The following is a 20,886-nucleotide window of genomic DNA, read 5'->3' on the forward strand; positions in this document are numbered from 1 at the left end:
ATTTCCCTCTTTCTCTATCCAATAATAAATAAATAAAATATATTTAAAAATAAAAGAAATTGGAGAGGAGAGAAATAAACAGAACAAAAAGAAATTGTTAGAATGTAGATTTTATAGCTTACCACAAAATGCTTTTTTTTTTTTTGCCCCCAGGGTTATTGCTGGGGCTCAGTGCCTGCACTATGAATCCATTGCTCCTGAGGCCATTTTCACCATTTTCTTGCTCTTGTTGTTACCCTTGTTGTTGTCATTATTATTGTTGTCATTGTTATTGTTTTACTGAATACGACAGAAAGAAATTGAGAGAGGAGTGGAGAGAGAGAGAGGGAAAGAAAGATAGACATTTGCAGACCTGCTTTACCATGCCAGTGAAGCAACCTCCCTGCAAGTAGGAAGCTCAAACTGGTATCCTTACTCCAGTCCTTGTGCTTCACGCCATGTTCGCTTAACCACCCACGCCTGCTTTTTTTTTTTTTTTACTTTTTTTATCGCTTCCAGGGTTATTGCTGGGGTTTGGTGCCTGCACCATGAATCCACTGCTCCTGGAGACTATCCCCCTTCTTTGGTTGCCCTTGTTTTATTGTTGTTGTGGCCGTTATTGTCGTTATTGGATAGAACAGAGAGAAATGGAGAGATGAGGGGAAGACAGATAGGGAGGGAGAAAGATAGACACCTGTAGACCTGCTTCACTGCTTTTGAAGCAACACCCCTGCAGGTGGGGATGTGGGGGCTGTAACTGGGATACTTAAGCCAGTGCCCTATGAGCTTCTCACCATGTGTGCTTAACCCATTGTGTTACTGTCCGGCCCCCTTTTTGACTTTTTAAAACTTAATTTACATGGCTTTGAGGTAACCTTGGTTTACAAGACTATAAATGTTTTAGAAATACAAACTTACACACATCTTCAATATATGTTACTTCACTATATCCACTAATACAGTGTTAATATCTCCCTACCTCACAACCCAAATCATTCGTCCATCCCTTTTGGTAAATTAGTTCTGCACTCTGAGTCCAAAGGCTTGCCTTGACTCTTTTTTTTTTTTTGAATTTATACTTGGATGGAAACAGAGAGAAACTGAGAAGGAAGGGGGAGATACAGAGGGAGAGAGACAGAGAGACACTTGCAGCCCTGCTTCACCACTTGTGAAGCTTTCCCCCTGCAGGTGGGGTTAGGGGTTTGAATGTAAGTCCTTGCACACTGGAAGATGAATTTTTTAAAAATCTGTTTTCACTGTTCAGCTCTGGCTTATGGCATTGTAGGGGATTGAATTTGGGACTTTACAGCCTCAGGCATGAAAGTCTCTTTGCATAACCGTTATGCTATCCCCACTGCCCGGTCCCTGCACACTGCAATATGAGTGTTTAATCAGGTATGCCACCATCTGGTCCCTCTGCCTTAACATTTTTCCAAGCCACTTATACAAATTGTGATTAACAACGGTTTATAAGATTATAAAATTATTATTATTATTATTTCCAGCAACTCTATAATTTTCATTCTCTATGCTACTTTCCCTCCTTTCTGCTCAGCAGGAGGACAAATTTCACCCACACTTCTGTATGTATATTCAGCCCCTTTCTGTTCCCCACTGACCCACCACTCAAGTGCTGTGCCCCCACCCTCCAAATGATAAGCCCCACTGAAACACATGACCTTGGAAAAAATACAGAAGTAAGCAAACAGTCTCTAAGATTTGGTAAGGACACATTTTTTAATAAAACATTTTTTACAGAGATATAATTCAGTTAGTACTTGTTTATATATTTTTTCTCACTGAGAAATCTCATGTTTTCCTTTCCACCTTGCCAAGAAATCACAGCAAAGTGCCCCACCAGCCCATCTCCAATTTTTTTTTAATCCTTTTTTTCTTCCTCCTGTTTGGAATGTCCTTTAAATTTTTGGAGGGCCAGCAAACAATACATATCAGGTTGTCCAATGAATCTTACTCTCAAATATTAGAAAAGCAAAGGAAAATATCTTGCCAAATTATCCTATACTCTCCTAACATATGCTGAAAAGGCTGCATTACTGAAGCTATCATTTTCAGCGATTCAGAAATCTGAAAATAACTCATATTCCACATCTTAAATATATTCTGCACTGAAATTAATTTATTCTTGAAAGCCTTCTATCAGCTAAAACAGTTATATGAATTATGACATTGAAAGAAAATATTTCTTTCAATATTAGCTTTTCCCCTCTATGGATACAAGCTGACAGAACTCATGCAAATCTCAAAATAGCCAGAAGAGGACAGTAGAGAACTCTCTGGGTACTGCTCAGTTGTCTTTGTTTCTGCTGCTTTAACTCTATAGAACAATCATTGAGCTGTCAGCCCAAATTAGCACAGAAATGCATCGAATCTATTCAATATACGCCACCTCCTTTTCCCAAAAATTGTTCTTCGGTTTACTGTAGCATACTGAGTTATAAAGAGAATATTTGCATTTTCTAAGTTTATCTGATAGAAAATATAAAAAATGGAGAGGCAGGTGAACTTTGAAAATGCCTGCATTATTTATATAGGAAATTATCCACTATAGCTTCTGAGATGTAATCAAATGGGAGTAATCCTGAGTTTCTTCTATACTTATTTAGAACTGTAATACTAACTATGTATTTTGGACTACAAAATGAATTGTGAAATAAATTTCATTATAACTGAACGGTCTTTACTCTAGTTTTGCATTGACTGCACTATTTTGCAAAAGTGTTCTAGATTAGTAGAAGTAGTGTATTTAAAGACACTGAAATTCATTAAAGTGCCCTTTTGCCTTTGCGAAGGAATTAACTGTAAAATTTGATAAGAAATTAGTGAAATTAATGCATTAAGTAACAGGATACTATGCAAATCTTTCTCAGTTCTATTTTTATTTATTTTCTAACTTTTAAAATGCTTACTTATTGGGAGTCGGGCGGTAGCGCAGCGGGTTAAGTACACGTGGCGCAAAACACAAGGACCAGCGTGAGGAACCCGGTTCAAGCCCCTGGCTCCTCACCTGCAGGGGAGTCGCTTCACAGGCGGTGAAGCAGGTCTGCAGGTGTCTATCTTTCTCTCCCCCTCTCTGTCTTCCCTTCCTCTCTCCATTTCTCTCTGTCCTCTCCAACAGTGACGATAACAATAGTACTACAACAATAAAACAACAAGGGCAACAAAAAGGAAATAAATAAATAAATATTTTTAAAAAATAAACAAAAAATTTTTTTAAATGTTTATTTATTAATGAGAGAATGAGCGAGCCAGACTATCACTTTGCCATAGAAATACCAGGAACCAAACTGAAGTCTCATGCTTAAGAGCGAATAACTCATACACTATACTGAATCACCTCCTGGTCCACTTAATTCTATTTTAAAACTATTTTTAAAAATTAATCTTATTTTTTATTTATTAAGATATCTATTCTCATCTGCTTTATTCTTACTTTTTGGGTCCTGCTTATTGATTACTTGACCTACTTTATTTCTTACTGCCTTTTAGACACCAAGTTGCAAGGCAACGATTCCATCTTGACTTCCTTAGGAAGATGACCAAATCAATGTGTCTTGGAACATCACCTCTACAGAACCCTACCATACTAGGGAAAGATTGAAACAGGATGGGGATATAGATTAGCCTGATAATGAGAGAAATGCTTACAGAAGCCAAATTTCCCACCTTTTACACCTCCAAAAGAATTTTGGTTCATACTCCCAACAGGGAAGAAGTGATAGGGGGAAAATGACTAGAGGGTCCCAAGTGACAATCCCAGTAGGGCCTGGAGAGAGAAGAGGGAAAAAAAGGAAAGACAAATTGGAAGTAGTAATAGGTGTAGGTATGACTTCGAAAGGAAAAGAATGGAACCTTGGGGGAAAAAAGGGTAAACATATATAGATGTAGACAGATAGTTATAGAAACAATAGTCAACCCATATCTGTGACTTTGGGAGAACTACTGCAGTTTCCAAGGGAGAGAATGGGGACACAGAACTCTGGTGGTGGGAATGGTGCAGAATTATACCCCTGTTATCTTATAGTTTTGTAAATCAATATTAAGTCACTAATAAAAAATTTTAATTTGCTTTTTTTCTCTTTTGTTGCCCTTGTTTTATGGTTGTTGTAGTTATTATTGTTGTTGTTGTTGATGTCATTGTCATTGGATAGGACAGAGAGAAATGGAGAGGGGAGGATAGAGAGGGGGAGAGGAAGATAGACACCTGCAGACCTACTTCACCACCTGTGAAGTGACTCCCCTGCAGGTGGGGAGCTGGGGGCTCAAACCAGGATCCTTACCCCGTTCCTTGTGCTTGGTGCCATGTGAGCTTAATCCGCTGCACTACTCCCCCACTAATAAAAATTTTAAAGTACTATTCTACAGCCATTGATTGATATTAATGTGAATTATTTCTCCCACCCAAGTACTAACAGGCTTCACCCTGCTTAGCTTCTGAGATCATATGAGATTGGGAGTGATCAGAGTGGTATGGCCATAGACTAATGTGAATTATTTCTATACTTCTTCTTTCTTGGGATTAGGTTCCATAGTCCTTGAAGTAAAGTAGCATCCCAAATAAAAATAGAGAAATTTCAAAAAATATTTATTATTATTATTATTTTACTAACCTACCAGGATTATCTCTGGGGCTTGGTGAATCTACTGCTCCTGGTGGACATTTTATCCTCCTATCTCTTTTTGATAGACAAAGAAGTTGAGAGGGAAATGGGGAGAATAGAGACAGAAAAAAAGAGACACCTGCAGTCCTGTTTCACTGCTCTTCAAGTCTCCCCACTTACCCCTGCAAGGATTTAGACCTGGTCCTTGTACATGGGTAATGTGTATAATCTACCAGTTATACCATGTTTGACCCCAGATAAGCATATAAAGTAAGTCATTGGGCTGCTATTCTGGTTAGACTGCAAACACTTTATCCTGTGTATTTGCTATGTATTATTTAATATATGCATTTCTGAGAGAGTAGAGAGAACACCAGCTAAACATTGATAATCTACCTATGGATCCTAACTGAGCTTGTGGCGGCCAGGTAATCCAATTATCTATTGATCAGGAAGCCCAGGCTTTTAAAGCTTGGACCCAGAAGTGGCAAGTCGGAAACGGAAATGGCTTGACATGGTTTGGAAAGGGGCGGAGAAAGGCAAAAGGGGGCTGGGAAAGGTAACTTCCTTAGTAAGTGTTAAGAGAGTTTTAACTGGTAGGATAAATAATAATACCCTGCAGGCTGAGAGGGTCTTGAGGGTAGAAAGAAGATAGATCAAAGGAATGGAATGGGTGAGGATCTTTCAGGCAAAACAATGATTATGTAGATAATAAGGGAGCAGGCCATAGTATCAGGAATGCAGTGTGCTTTGTGAGGTAGGGAGTCTGATAAGATGGGGCAAACCTTTGGGGTTACTCCTGTCCCTTCTTGCTCAACCTCTCAGTAGAGAGACTGACAGGATAAATGCACTCCTCAGGTCAAGCCCTGCCAAGCTCCAACACATCCTCACAATTTCCAGACACTAAATAGGTTTTTTTTTTTTCTTTTCTGTTTTTGCCTTCAGGGTTATTACTAGGGCTTGGTGCCTACACTATGAATCTACTGCTCCTGGTGACATCTTTTTCCATTGTTGTTTTTGTTGGATAGGACAGAAAGAATTTTAAAGAGGAGAGGCAGACAGAGAGGGAGAGAAAGATAGATACCTGCAGTCCTGCTTTGCTGCTTGCAAGACAACCCCACCCAGTAGGTGAGTAGCAGGGGGTTGAACTGGGATGCTTATGTCAGTCCTTGCACTTCTCATTCTGTGCGCTTAACCCAATGCAATACCACCCACCCCCAATCCTCTCCACCAAACTAGATTTTTGTGTTACAGTGTTTAAAAAACAAGTGGTGTTTAGATGACCTGTATAAACAATGTGGTCAGGAGTCTGTTCTCAAAGTACCCTGAGTCTGTTCTCAAAGTACCCTGTATCTACCTTCTTCCTGCCTTTTACTATTCAGTAGACAACATGGTTAAAGTGTATCTATGTGTCAACAACTATCACGTAAACAATTACTTCCCCTATATAATAATTTGACAAAAAATTCTCAAGGAAGAAACACTTATCTAATAGATTGGGGATGACTTATTAGAATTTATGTTTCACCATTAATTGGGGTTTTAATTACTCAAATTAAATAAGTAATTATGTGAAGAAATTGTTAGCTGAATTTCCCTCAATGTGAGTAAAACTCGTCTCAGAAACCATAGGCTAATTTAATAGCTGACTAAGAATATAAAATTGGAATCAATTCTGAGTAAGCAGAGTAAAGGTCTCTGAAAATCCAACCTTTTCCAAGAGCAACAGTAATGTTGGAGAAAAATTTTAAAAAATTACCAAGAACTCTGAAAATTCACCAAATGCTTATAACACTATAAGGTGTATGTTTGCCAGAAAAAATGACTGGATGTCCTAAGAACTCACTTTAACCACCCACCACCCCCTCTCTCCCCAGTTCTGTCTTAAGCCTAGAAACCTTACATCCATAGTTGCTGTGAAAATAAAGCCAGGCAGCCACTGATGGGTGTAAATGGGTTTGATGTTCTCTAATCAGCCCACTTACCAGACTATCATGTGTTGACCTGACTGACAGCTTCTTGGATAAGTCCTAGTCTCATGGCTTGTTTTTGTTCGATCTGACTCCAAACTCTCTGAGAGAATAGCGCCATCCTGGGGAATTTGACAAAAATATTCAGGGGTAATATCTGAAAATCACAGCTGCCTGAGGTGGTGTTGGCAGTGGAGCAAACCCAAGCCTGGCAGAATACAGAATGAAAAAATAAATAAATAAAGGAAGGAAGGAAGGAAGGAAGGAAGGAAGGAAGGAAGGAAGGAAGGAAGGAAAAACTAGTATGGCCTGGAAGGTGGTGCAGTGGACAAAGCCTTAGACGCTCATGTAGGAGGTCCTGAGTTTGACCTGATCCTGGGTAGTGTATGTGGCAAAGTGATGCTCTGATTCTATCTCACACTGTCTCTGTCATTATTAAATAAATTAAGTCTTTAAAAAAAAAAAGGAGAGGCTCAGAGGGAACTTGAAAAAGCTAGGATACATTCCAGATAAAGGATAAAGTCCAGAGGCTGGGATGAAGGGTGTAGCCATGCCTAGGAAAGAACAAGAAGGCCCTTAGATCACTTGACCAAAGCCCAACCTATATAGAGAGGAAGTGAATCTGGAAGAATTGTAAACTGACAGGAGTCTTGAAGGAGTATGCATAGCATAAAGTGTCTTAGAGGTGAGATAATTTGGGGTGGGGGATAGAATCTTATGAGGAAATCTTCCCAATCATTAACTGGTTCCCAAGTTCAAGAGTGGATATTCCAGTGCTTATACATAAAAAGTAGAGATTTTGTTAGGAAGTCCCTAAAAAACATCAACCAAACATCAGTGACAACAAAAACCCTGCTAATGAGGATATCTTAATTTCGAGTTGCCACATTTATTATTGAACTTCTAGTTTTCAATAGGAAAGAAAGTTACATGATACACCAAGAAACTATGACTTATATGTAAGGAAAAATAAAAAATACATGGAAATTATTCTAGAGGATGTCTTCCTCTTGATTTGTTAGATAAAAATGTTAGAATCAGCAATTATTAATGTGCTTAAGAAACTAAGCAAACCACAGTTCTAGATCTAGGGGCTGGGTGGTGCACAGCTCATTGAGTACACATGTTACAATGCATAAGGACCCAGGTTCAAGCCCCTAGTCTCCACCTGCAGGGGGAAAGCTTCACAAGTGGCAAAGAGGTGCTGCAGGCATCTCTCTCTCACCCTCTCTATCTTCCCCTTTCTCTCGATTTCTGGCTGTCTCTATCCAATAAATAAAGATAATAAATGTTTTTTAAAAAGAATAACTTAAAAAAGAGTTCACGTTACAGTTCTAGATCTGAAAGAAAGGATGTGCTGTTCAAGAGAAAGCATTGATAAAGACATAGAAATTGTAGAAACGAGTCAAATAGATTTGCTACTGGAATTTAAATGTGCTGTAAGTAAAATTAAAAAAAAAATACTGGGAGTTGGGCGGTAGCGCAGCGGGTTAAGCGAAGGAGGTGCAAAGCGCAAGGACCTGCGGAAAGATCTCGGTTAGAGCTCCAGCTCCCCACCTGCAGGAGAGTCGCTTCACAGGTAGTGAAGCAGGTCTGCAGGTGTCTATCTTTCTCTTCCCCTCTGTCTTCCCCTTCTCTCTGTATTTCTCTCTGTCCTATCTAGCAATGACATCAATAACAACAACAATAATAACTACAACAATGAAAAACAACATGGGCAGCAAATGGGAAAAATAAGTAAGTAAATATTTTTTAAAAATTAGGGGGCCGGGAGGTATCGTAGCGGGTTACGCGCACGTGGCACAAAGCGCAAGAACCTTTGAAAGGATCCCAGTTCCAGCCTCCAGCTCCCCACCTACATGAGAGTCTCTTCACAGGCAGTAAAGCCGGTCTGCGGGTGTCTATCTTTCTCTCCCCCCCTCTGTCTTCCCCTCCTCTCTCCATTTCTCTCTATCCTATCCAACAACGACGACAACAATAATAGTAACAACAACACCGTTAAACAACAGGGGCAACAAAGGGGAAAAAATGGCCTCCAGGAGCAGTGGATTCGTAGTGCAGGCACTGAGCCACAGCAATAACCCTGGAGGCAAAAGTGAAATAAAATAAAATAAACTATTAGCATGTCGCAATGCAAATTTTATCTGGCAGAAGAGTCAGTAAACTTGAAGATAGGTTAATTGAGATCATCTGGCTCAGAAACAGAAAGAAAGAAAAGATTAAAAATAAAATAGGCATACATGCTCCAATTTTCAAGACAAATTAAAGCACAGATTAAAAAGAAGAGGAGGAGGAGGAAACGGAAGAGGAGGAGAGGAGGAGGAGGAAGAAAAAGCATAGAACCTTTGAGGAATTCATGGTCAAAGGTCCAAATTTTAACAAACTTAAGTCAGATTAACCCAGAGAGATGCACATCTATCAAAGATGCATTCTAGTCAAAATGTCAAAAGTTAAAGTCAAATTCCTTGAAGTAGTGATAAAAATGACTTATACACCAGTGATTTTAAATGAGATTAGCACTTGACATCAGGAATCATGGCTGTCAGAAAGTAATACTCAACATTCTGAAATAAAATGACTGTTAATCAAGAATTCTATGCAAAATTATCTTTCAAAAGTAAAATGAGATTAAGTCATTTCCATATAAACCAAAACTCAGAGTTTTTCACTAACAAATTCTCTTTAAGAAATACTAAACTGTTTTCTCAGGCTGAGGCTAAAAGATACTGAACAGCAAGTCAAAGACAATTAAAAAAAAATAAAGGTATCCATGTCTCAGGCTATGGAAAACATGATGAGAACTGTTTGCAAGACCAGTTTACTACTTTTGGAGGCAACAGGCCACAGTGATCCCAGCAGATCAGCAAACTGCCTTGGTATCCTGCATTTAGTAGAATATATAAACTATCCATTTGTAAAGTGTAGATAATGGTAGTACACATGCTATAGAACATGAATTAATACAGAAAACACTCGGAACAACACTTGGCACAAAATATGTGCTCAATAAATGCTAAGTTAGAAGTCAGCAACTTATCCTGATATATCTTTCTGGATTGTGATAACTCCAGGTAACTTTTCAGCACTTAACACTCAGTGACAACAGACACAAAGTATCTTTTTCTGCTTTAGAGGCTAAGAACATCTTAGGTTAAATTGTCACCTTAGTGCTTGCTTGGGTTTCTTATTCTTCACTTGTCTTAATTGACACTTTCAGAAGTTTGAGTATTGGAGAGGTTACAGGTAAAATGTGAAGACCTTCTAACTCTTTAGGGTCAAAAACATACCTGTAAATGAGAGGATACAAACAGTATTTTTGTGATTAAAACTTTGCTAAGGAATGGGTATTAATTCAAGCAAGTAGAAGCACCATGTTCCATCAAATAAGAATTTAAAAAATATTACAAATGCCACTATGCCACTATTTTTGTCCCTACCAAGACTTCATCACTGGGAGGGGGGGTGGAGGGAGGGAGAGAGAGAGAGAGAGAGAGAGAGAGAGAGATAGAGAAAGAGATCCTCACTGCTTCCTCCAGTGTAGTGGAGGCTGAAGTTTAAGCACCCTCCCAGGTGAGTTATCTTCCTGGCTGTCACTTTCATTTGTTTATGTCCAATCAGAATATTAGTCCAGTTTAATTAAATGGGGTCTCTTAACAGCCACATAACTTGGGCTTCTTCAAGAGGTTTGGAAAATGATAGTTAAACATAATGATTTCCATCATCCCAAATTCCTTTCTAACTAGTAGATTCTACTCAGATTCTATGTCAGTAAAGATAGTCATTTTTTCTTAACTTCCGACAATGCATAAATTCATGCTGATATTTCAGTTTTCAAGTTAATTAAAATGAATTTCAGTCTCTATCCCAGTCCCAGCAGGCAACGATTAAAGGAGGAATAGAGGCAAAATGTACTAGCAGTCCAGTAGAAATATGTAAGTTTTCCAAGTAACTGCAAGTGCTGAAAAAAAGGATTCTTGCTGAACGCTAGAGTCCAGTAGTGACTAAAAAAGACAGGGCAACTACAATCTGTGATTATAGCTAGTTGTATCTTCCAACCCTTTTACAGGAGGCAGAGATTTGTGGCTATAAGTACATAGAGGCATCAAGAACCTATTAGGAATATGCTAAAGAAGCACTTATGAGGAAAAGACAGTAAGAAACAAGCTTGCCCTCTGGAAGTTAGCAACAATCTAAAAATGGGTCACAACAAAGGGTTAATTACCATTCATCTGTTTTCTCAGTAGAGGTTTCTTCTTAGTTTTTAAGAAGTCCTCTTTATCACTGAATTTTACAGATGATTTCAAAGTGAACCTAACGATAACAAGTAAAAAGCAACATTTTAGCAACCTGTCAATTCATTCAAAACAGGTATCTGTCAGCATGTTAGCAGTAGAGCCAGCTGGTGAACTAAAATTATATCTACTCCATTGTTATTCTGCCAGGACAACGGAGACTATCTAAAATAATAGAATTATCTGGCTTGTGAATTGTCATCACTTCAAAAATCTTGGGTAGCAATATTAGAAAAATGTAGACCATATTTCTTTCTTTCAGACCCAGCCTAATTTCATCCTAGACTAGGAATATAAACTGTTTGGCGTGTTTTAGTAATGTCATATACATCCCTAAAATATTTTGAATTGACTTTCTAAGTTACATGGCATAAACACCAATTTCTATACAATCAATAGTGTACCATACCCAAGTTGGTTGGGCCAGGACATTAAGACATGTGCTATTTATTTTTTCTCCTCCTCTTCCCCCTCCTCCTCCCCTCTCCCTCCTGTTCTTTGCCTCCAAGGTTATCACTGGGGCTTGGTGCCAGCACTATGAAGCCACTGTTCCTGGCAGCCATTTTTTTTCCATTACATTGGATAAGACAGAAATTGAGGAGGGGGAGATAGAGAGGTACAGAGAGAGAGACCTGCAGACCTGCTCTGCTGCTTGTGAAGAGTCCCCACTGAAGGTGGGGAATAGGAAATTCAAACCTGATCCTTGCACAAGCCATTGTGCTTAGTACTATGTGTGCTTAACCCACCCCACCCCCCACTTATTACTTCTTCAAAGTTGTATTGTATGCAAAAATGTCCTTCCTTGAGCAAGAGGGTTATTTAGCAAAATATCTCAACTGCTTACACCTTTTGATGTTTTAAATCTACTTTCCAGAAAAGCCTTGTCTCTCTATATACAAATAATTTGGAAATGCAGCCTCAGCTGCCGATTCTCATGTCAGGCTTAGCTGAAAAATTCTCATTTTTCTTGTGAACCAAAATATTGAACTTGAGGATTAAGAGACAAAATAGGTATAACTGCTGGTTGTACAAACATAACTTGGTGGATTAAATTTTGTGCATTTTTAATTGGAAAAAAGCACTTAGAAAAATATAAGATAGTAGTCTATAGATTCTTAATGATTTATTTTTCATTTTTATTGGGGGATTAATGATTTATAGTAAATACAGTTTTTGATACATGCGTAAAATCTCTAGGAGAGCATCAGTTTATTTTAATAAGCCATTAGGAGGTAAATGTAGGGGGGCAGGCGGATTAAGTGCACATGGCTTGAAGCACAATGACTGGAGCAAGGATCCCAGTTTGAGTCCCTGGCTCCCCACCTGCAGTGGGTGGTCACTTCACTTCACAAGCTGTGAAGCAGGTCTGCTGGTGTCTATCTTTCTCTCCCCGTCTCTGTCTTCCCTTCCTCTCTTGATTTCTCTCTGTTTTATCCAACAACATTGACAGATAAACAAGGGCAACAAAAGGGGAAAAAATAGCCTTCAGGAGCAGTGAATTCGTAGTGCCGGCACCAAGCCCCAGCCACAGCCCTGGAGGGAAAAAAAAAATTTAAAAAGGTAAATATAACTTAATTTCTTATATCTAATTTTAGACTGTCCTAACTTTTACTGCTGTCCAACTTTAATATGAATGGCTAGCTTTCTTTTTCAAAGATTTATGAAATAACTACCAATAAATATCTCCCATACAAGTTAGTTTTTTTAGCCCTGTGTTGTGTAAATTAGCTAGTTGAAGGAAAAACAAATTCATTTAATAGGCAAGGCATAAACTGTGTACCAAAGACAAATGAGGATATGACTAGGCAAAAGGCATGAGCAGTGGTGTGAAGACAGAAAGCATTAAGGGACACAGCTGATTTCTCAGAAATTCTGTATCAGTGGTTGATAAGTATTACTGAATTGCTTACAGGAAGACAAAGGCAGATAGTGAGATAGGTCACTGAGCAGGAGCAGGGCTCACACCTTGATACATGTGAGGCCCAGGTTCGAGCTTGGCTCCAGACAAGAGTACTACAGCAACACTGGGGAAGCTTTGGTGATGGGGTGACTCTCCTCTCCCTCTCTTTCTAAGCGAAAGACAAACAAAAAAAACAAATACAAGGATTCCTGGAAATTATATACCAGGTACTTATGTCTTAACTGTTCCCTAGCTGTTTTCCTAAAAGGGTATCTGAAAAGTTCATCAGATTAAAAAAAAAATTCTAGCTGGACAATGACTTTTAAAGAAAAATATGTCAAACTAGATTCTAAGTTTAAAAAAATGTTTATCTGTTCTCAATCCTTCCATATACTTTAAATTCTTGTTATTATAAATCTTAGGTTTCAAATAGACTTTAAATTTGGCTCCTTCTGTATGCATAACTGAATAAAACCCTCATCATTAATGACTCTATCAGCAACAGACAGATTGTTAATTTGAATTCCCTGTACTGCTAAAGCTAGAAGAGGCTAATGCTTCATATTTGCTTAAAATATTTTATGGCGACCTAAGATTTATAATTACAGTGATATTATCCAAGATCTCATTTGAATATATCTGTTCGATTGTGCTGTTGTCCCTCCATTTAATCTGAGTCTGACATATGTGTGTGTGTGTGTATCCAAATAGTAGCTATTTATTCACAGAACATATGGGTGTGTGTGTGTTTGTGTGGTATGCTTGTATATGTGTGTGTAAAATACGTCATTTAAAACAAAAAATGAATAAATGGTATGTGGTAAATTATTAATTAACATTGGCCTTACAAATATAAATCATTTGTCACATAAGTCAAGAGGTACTTAACTGGTACTAAAAAACATATAAAGGCTATATAAAACAAGCAGATATTGTGGCCAGGGAGGTGGTGCAGTGGTAAAACAGGATTTGCATGCATGAAGTCCTGAGTTTAATTCCTGGAACCTCATATGCCACAGTGGTATGTGGTATTCCACCCCATCTCTCTCTCTCTCTCTCTCTCTCTCTCTCTCTCTCTCTCCACCCTTGTCACTTGTTGTCTCTTTGATGAATAAACATATTGACAAATTGGAGCTTGGTGGTGGCACACCCCAGTGAGTGCACATACTACCATGTGAAAGGGTCTGCATTCAAATCTACCTTCCACACCTGCAGGGGAAGCTTAAACAGCATTGAAGCAGGACTGTATGTGTCTCTCTTTCTTTCTCCTTATCTTCTCTATCCTCTCTATTTCTCTATGCTATAAAATAAAAGAAAGGAGAAAAATAAAAAATTATCACATGCAGTCCAGGAGGCAGCACAATGGCTACAGTATTGGACCCACAAACATAAAATCCTGGGGATTATATGTACCAGAGTGATACTATCTCTCTCTCATATTAATAAACAGTTCTTTAAAACTAGCAGTTACAGGGGCCAGAGGTGGTGGGGCACCCAGTTAAAGTGCACATAGTACTAATCGAAAGGACTGGCACAAAGATCCAGGTTCTAACCCCTGGCTCCCCACCTGTAGGGTGGACGTTTCACCAGCAGCAAAGCAGGTCTACAGGTGTCTGTCTTTCTCCATCTCTACCTCTCTCTTCTCTCTCAATTTCTTTCTGTCCCATCAACACAAACAAACAAACAAATAAAACTAGCAGTTGTTTATAAATTCAAAAGTAACAGCCTTCTTGGGCCATACAGTTTCAGTATATTAACAATACAAATACTTTCTAGGTGAGCAGGAATTTCTAATGTATACAAACTTTTCTTCAAGTAACATTTATTGAGAAAACTAGTAAAGCCGGTAACAATAAATTTGTCTATGAGATGCCAACAAATTTAATTTCCTCTTCCATTTCTGACTGTGAGTAGAACTCTCTCATTTCATATGATGGGTCTAGAAGAGTAGAGGAAGGTACCAGAAACAAACTTTAAGAAGTTAAACGTAAGGGAGTCAGGCGGTAGCTCAGCGTGTTAAGCGCAGGTGACGTAAAGTACAAGGACCGACATAAGGATCCCGGTTCGATCCCCTGGCTCCTCACCTGCAGGGGAGTCGCTTCACAGGCAGTGAAGCATGTCTGCAGGTGTCTATCTTTCTCTCCCCCTCTCTGTCTTCCCCTCCTCTCTCCATTTCTCTCTGTCCTATCCAACAACGACAACATCAATAACAACAACAATACAACAATAAGACAAAAAGGGCAACAAAAGGACATAAATATTTTTTTAAAAAGTTAAACGTGGTCCCAAACAGATATTATGGGCCTAGACTTTGAATAAATCCCTCTCTCCATTGTTACCAATCATCTATATCAGGAACAACAAAACAAACCCCTTTATGGGTCCCCACAGGACCTTGCCATCAATGTGAATCAACTATGGTAGAGAATATTCCACCCTCTGAAGGGAGGATGGAAAACATACTCTACGCTACACCTGAGGAAGATGGGTTCTGATATTGGAGCAGCTTGGAATGTTCCTACTCATGACCACAGAATGTGAGGTCAGATCTACAGGGATGCAGAGGTCACATAGGCTCCTAAGCTGAATATGACCCCCAGACCAAATCAAATCAATGGGATTTACATTCACCAATATTTATACACCTTTCCCATATTAGGGAGCTACTCTCTTCCTTGATCCAGCTTTCTGGTTCTTTTTTCCAGCCATGAAATCATCTCCCCAGAAAATAACTTAGATCCACCGCATATCAGATTTCAGACTCAGCAAACAAACAAACAAAAACTAGCATAGCCACAGGCCCTTTGGAATATAATTAAAATATGCCTACTAGCTATCTACAAAACGGAGACCTCCCTCAACTCTTCATCTTCACTATTACGGCCTTTAGGTTCATGATTAGTTAACAGTTTGCTTGGCTTTATATGTTAACTTTCTTTTCAGCCACCAGGTTCCAGATGCTACAAGCCCACCAATATGTTCTGGAGCTCTGATTCCCAGAACCCCACCCTACTAGGGGAAGAGAGATGCAGGCTGGGAGTATGGATCAACCTATCACACCCATGTTCAGTGAGGAAACAATTACAGAAGCCAGACCATCTACCTTCTGCATCCCACAATGACCTTGGGTCCATACTCCCAGAGGGTTAAACAATAGGAAAGCTATCAAGGGAGGGGATGTGATATGGAATTCTGGTGGTGCGAATTGTGTGGAGTTGTAACCCTCTTCTCCTATGGTTTTGTCAGTGTTTCCATTTTATAAATAAATAAAAAGATAAGTTAAACATGGAAATATGCTCATGTATTGTGAGCATGTTGGAGAATGAGGCAATAAGAGAGTTTGAGGTGATAACACGATTCTAGTTGTACAGTAGGTCAGTGAAGACAGGAATGAGAAAAGTAGTGGTTTTTTTTGCCTATAACCATTCCTTTTTAATTTTTTATTGATAAAATGGAGATACTGGGGAGTTGGGCGGTAGCACAGTGGTTAAGTGCAGGCAGAGCAAAGTGCAAGGACCTGCACAAGGATCCTGGTTCAAGCCCCCAGCTCTCCACCTGCAGGAGAGTCGCTGCACAAGTGGTGAAGCAGGTCTGCAGGTGTCTTTTTCTCCCCCTCTGTCTTCCCCTCCTCTCTCCATTTCTTTCTCTCCTATCCAACAACAAAGACATCAATAACAACAACAATGATAATTACAACAATAAAAAAACAAGGGCAACAAAAAGGGAAAATGAATGGTTTTTAAAAATGGAGATACTGACAAGACCACAGGATAAGAGGGGTATAATTCATACAATTCCCAGGACCAGAACTCCCTATCCCATCTGCCTGTCCCTCCCTTGAAAGAAGAAGTGTTTTTGTTTGTTTGTTTGGTTGGTTGGTTGGTTTTATTTTTCTCTCCAGGGTTATTGCTGGGGCTCAGTGCCTGCACTGTGTATCCATTGCTTCTGGAGGCTATTTTTTTCCTTTTGTTGCCCTTGTTTTTTATTGTTGTTGTGGTTATTATTGTTGTATTGCTGTTGTTGTTGTTGGATAGGACAGAGAGAAATTGAGAGAGGAAGGGAAGACGGGTGTGGGCCCGCTTCACTGCTTGTGAGCAGGGGGAGCTGGAGGCTGGAACCTAGATCCTTACACCAGTCGTTGCACTTCTTGCCATGTGCGCTTAACCCACTGTGCTTGCTACAGCCCGATTGCCTGAAGTAGTGGTTTTAAGTGCACCTCTACCCACCTACTCAAACACTGGAGAAATGTGGAGTTCAAAGTTGAGAGCTGAGGGTGGAAGGTGTGTGACAGGGGCTTGATGAAGGAGTGTTGTTCCTTAAGTGAAGTAGAACACAGGCTCATCCACAGAGAAGGGGGCTTGATCTTTTAGAACAAGGAAGTCCAACTATGCTGACATTTATAAAGATCTTCTTGGGATTATCCATGGTGATTGATAAGAAGGTAAGAAGGTACACTATGTACTTTCTATGATATTCCTTAATTGTTAAGTTTGATACCACTGAGGGCACTTTTTAAAAGTTGGCAATAAATGCGCATTCATAGTATAAGTCAGTAACTTTCCATATACCAGAAAACATTTATATTTATTTCTTAATTAGGATATTCACTGTTACTCTGGAAACAGGTTTGTTGTTTTTTAACCCAGATTGCTGAAGCATTTGGAAAAAATGAGCATAGCATTTAAATAGAATTTGATGTATATATAATGCATTTCCAGAGACATCAGCAACAGTTCTAGCAACGCTTTTGATGTGAGAAGAGCTTGGAAACTTGCTTCTCTAATGATTGTATCTATTTTGTGTGACTTACCTACTGGCATCACATCTGTGTTTCAGCAAACTGCATCCAACCTCCAGTTACACAGTCTAGGTGATCTGGTATAAGAGAAGAAACTACTTTAAATAGATTTCCAGGTTTTATAATGTTTTGAACATATAAAAATGTCTCATCTGTGACTTTTGGTGACACTTTTCTTCTCCCACATGATATTGGAGGTATCTGGCTGAGATGTAGCAATTGGACAGTAGACTAACTTCATAGATATTCATGGAAATAGGTCTCCAGCTCCAAAGTTGATTGTAGGATGGCCACCAACAGACCAAGCTAAGTTATAATCATTTATAGTAATATATTCTTTGGCAGACTGACTCGATAACTACTCAGAAATGCTATTAATCTTTGACTTGCGTTGATCTGTATTCCAGAGAGTATTTGGCATTGGGGCAGTGCTTTAAAAGGTTAAACTATTACTTCAAATGTTAAAATATTTAAAATTATATATTGTTCATGATCACATAGCTTATGTAAGAAATTGAAAGAGAGGTAGTACGTTCTTTTTTGTATGTATATCACTTGGACAAGGGACACTAACCTGTCTCTACTGATGTAACAAGCAAAGTGCTCCTAAGGAATTTTCATTTTTCCTCTTACTCCTCTTCCCCTTCCCCTTTTCTCTTTCTGTTTTTCCCTTTTCTGTACCTCTCCCCTCTCTTCAAGGGGCAAAAAAATATTCCTTTCTGTAGGGCATGGGTAGATACCTTAATGGTTATGCAAAAAAACTATCATGTCTAAGGCTCCGAAGTCCCAGGTTCAATCCCCTGCACCACCATAAACCACAGCTGAGCAGTGTTCTGGTAAAAAAAAAAAAAAAAGAAAAAAACGAAAAATCCAGTGGCTCCAAACCAAATAAGCTCTGCAGGTTTAGTAGAGGACAAGTGATCTTGATCACATAATGCTTTTCTTTATAAAAGAACAATTTAAAAACATTTATCAATACTCCACATTCTGTTTCCACAAATATCTAACACTGCCCTTTGTAAAGTTTCTAAAAGCGTTTTTTAGAATCTGAGGATGTTCTTATAATCATTTCCCAGTGCTAATAAGAATTAATGGTCTTTTTGAGTTAAGAGGAGAGAAGGATGTGTAAACAGAAAGAGAAGAGATGCCACAATACTGTTCCGCCATCCATGGAGTTCTGCTAGAAACATCCATGGCTCTTCCCATGTGATGCTATAGGACTCAGACGTAGATCCTCAAAAATGGTGATGTTTGTGCTCTATCTACTTAGCCAACTCTTGACTCTGATGGACCTATTTTTAGGCATTCTTATATTTTTGTTTCATTTATTTTAAATTGCACAATCTTTTGAGAACAAGTGCTTTGTATTAAATCCTGTTTTCAGTGTTGAGGATACAAATATGTATAATCTCTGCCTGAAGGAACTCAGTCTAGTCTTAGTCTAGTGGGAGAGAGAGAGATGAACAAGCACATAATAAGTCATGGCATTTTTGTGCTGGGACTTTATTATTGTGGCATCCAACAGAATGTTATCCAGCTATGATACTCAAACTCTGTCAGACAAAATAATCACAGCTTGATCAAACACAAACTCTTCAGCCCTACCCCAAGAGATTTTGATTTGGCAGGGAGAGATCTTTGAAGCTACACTTCTAACAAAATCCTTGCTAATACAAATCTAGGGGGCACACTTTGAGAAACAATAAAATAAGATAATGCTTATAGTAGCACAAATGTGCATGAATCTAACAGGTCACATTGAATGGAGAAAGTCAGGCACTAACCAGCAAAATTGATGTTACCGCATCTGTGCAAAATTCAAAGGCATGTAGAACTATTTTAGAAAGAAGACAACAGGGAGTCAGTGGTGGCAAACTGGATCAAGCACACATAGTACAACGTGCAAGGACCTGTGTGAGGATCCTGGTTAGAGCACCTGGCTCCCCAGCTGCAGTCAGGTTCCTTCACAAGCAGTGAAGCAGGTCTGCAGGTATCTTCACCCTATCTCCCTCTCCTCTCTAAATTTCTCTCTGTTCTATCCAACAACAACAAATGGAAAAAAATAGCCACCAGGAGCAGTGGATTTGTAGTGCAGGCACTGAGCTCTAGAAATAACCCTGGAGGCCAAAAAAAAAAAGTGTGACTGAATAGAGTGTGTCAGGGGAACTGAGAGCGCACTGATGATGTTTTATCTCTCTCTCTCTGGGTGTTGACATAGTTGCTCCATAGTTGATGCATAAACATACAGATGTTTTCATGCTACACTTTCTTCTCTTCTCTACAGCACATTCTTTACAATTGAGCAACCTAAGAAACAGTGAGAGTCCCAGCACAACCCAGGAACCCAATAATTAAGTATCTACCTTGCTCTACATATCATTACTGACACTGTCAATGATGTAAACATAGATATGATAGTTACAGCCTCACATAAATAACACTTTAATTGGGAAACCAGACACTTCAATACAAAAGATTTTAATTTGTGTGTACAGTATTATGGCATTTCAAAGGGAAAAACAACAACTTCTGGTTTAGAAGATCAACAAGGGTTATATAAGGAGGAAGTAGTGGTAGGAATGGGTCTGGGGATGATGTGTAGCTTTCACAACTGATTTGGCTTCATATGTTAATATTCTTTTCTTGCTCATGGTACTCTAATAGAACCTCCTGTTTCTCTCAATTGGCAGCTTTGCAGATCTTTTGTTATACTCTAGGTTCAGTTGACTCTGTGGGTAGTAACTCTCAACAAGAATTCCATCTATTTTGTGTTGCCAATAGTTTAAGAAACCATATCAAGTGTACCCTTCAAAGCTAGTAGAAACCTATCCATTTTATCTGATGCAAAAATAAAAAGATACAGAAGAAGGACAAGTGAAAACAAGAGTTAATTAGACTAAAATAGGCAAGGAGACGAGGTACCATCTATTAGTTCAAATGCAAGTGAAGTCCAGTGTTTATTCTCTATCCCATTGCATAAAGCATGAACAGTTTATTGTTTAGCATAGCTCATCTGAATTTCTGCGATGATAGTAAATAATAGAAGGAAAATGTTTTAACAATATAATACTTAATAGTTGTTTGTAGATAACAGAGTTCAAATATAAATACAAATACATTCAAATTATACAATTTCCATAAATAACATTAAGTCTAAAATTAGCTCACATTGGCCTTTTTATTATTTATTTTTTAATTATTTAATTTTATTTTTAAAATTTGTATTATTTTTATTTATTGCAGAGACAGTCAGAAATCAGGAGAATAGGAAGAATAAAGAAAGAGAGAAGAGAGACACCTGCAGCACTGCTTCGCCACTCACAAAGCT

The sequence above is a fragment of the Erinaceus europaeus genome, chromosome 6 (genome assembly GCF_950295315.1).
Source record: "Erinaceus europaeus chromosome 6, mEriEur2.1, whole genome shotgun sequence".
Classification (NCBI taxonomy): domain Eukaryota; kingdom Metazoa; phylum Chordata; class Mammalia; order Eulipotyphla; family Erinaceidae; genus Erinaceus; species Erinaceus europaeus.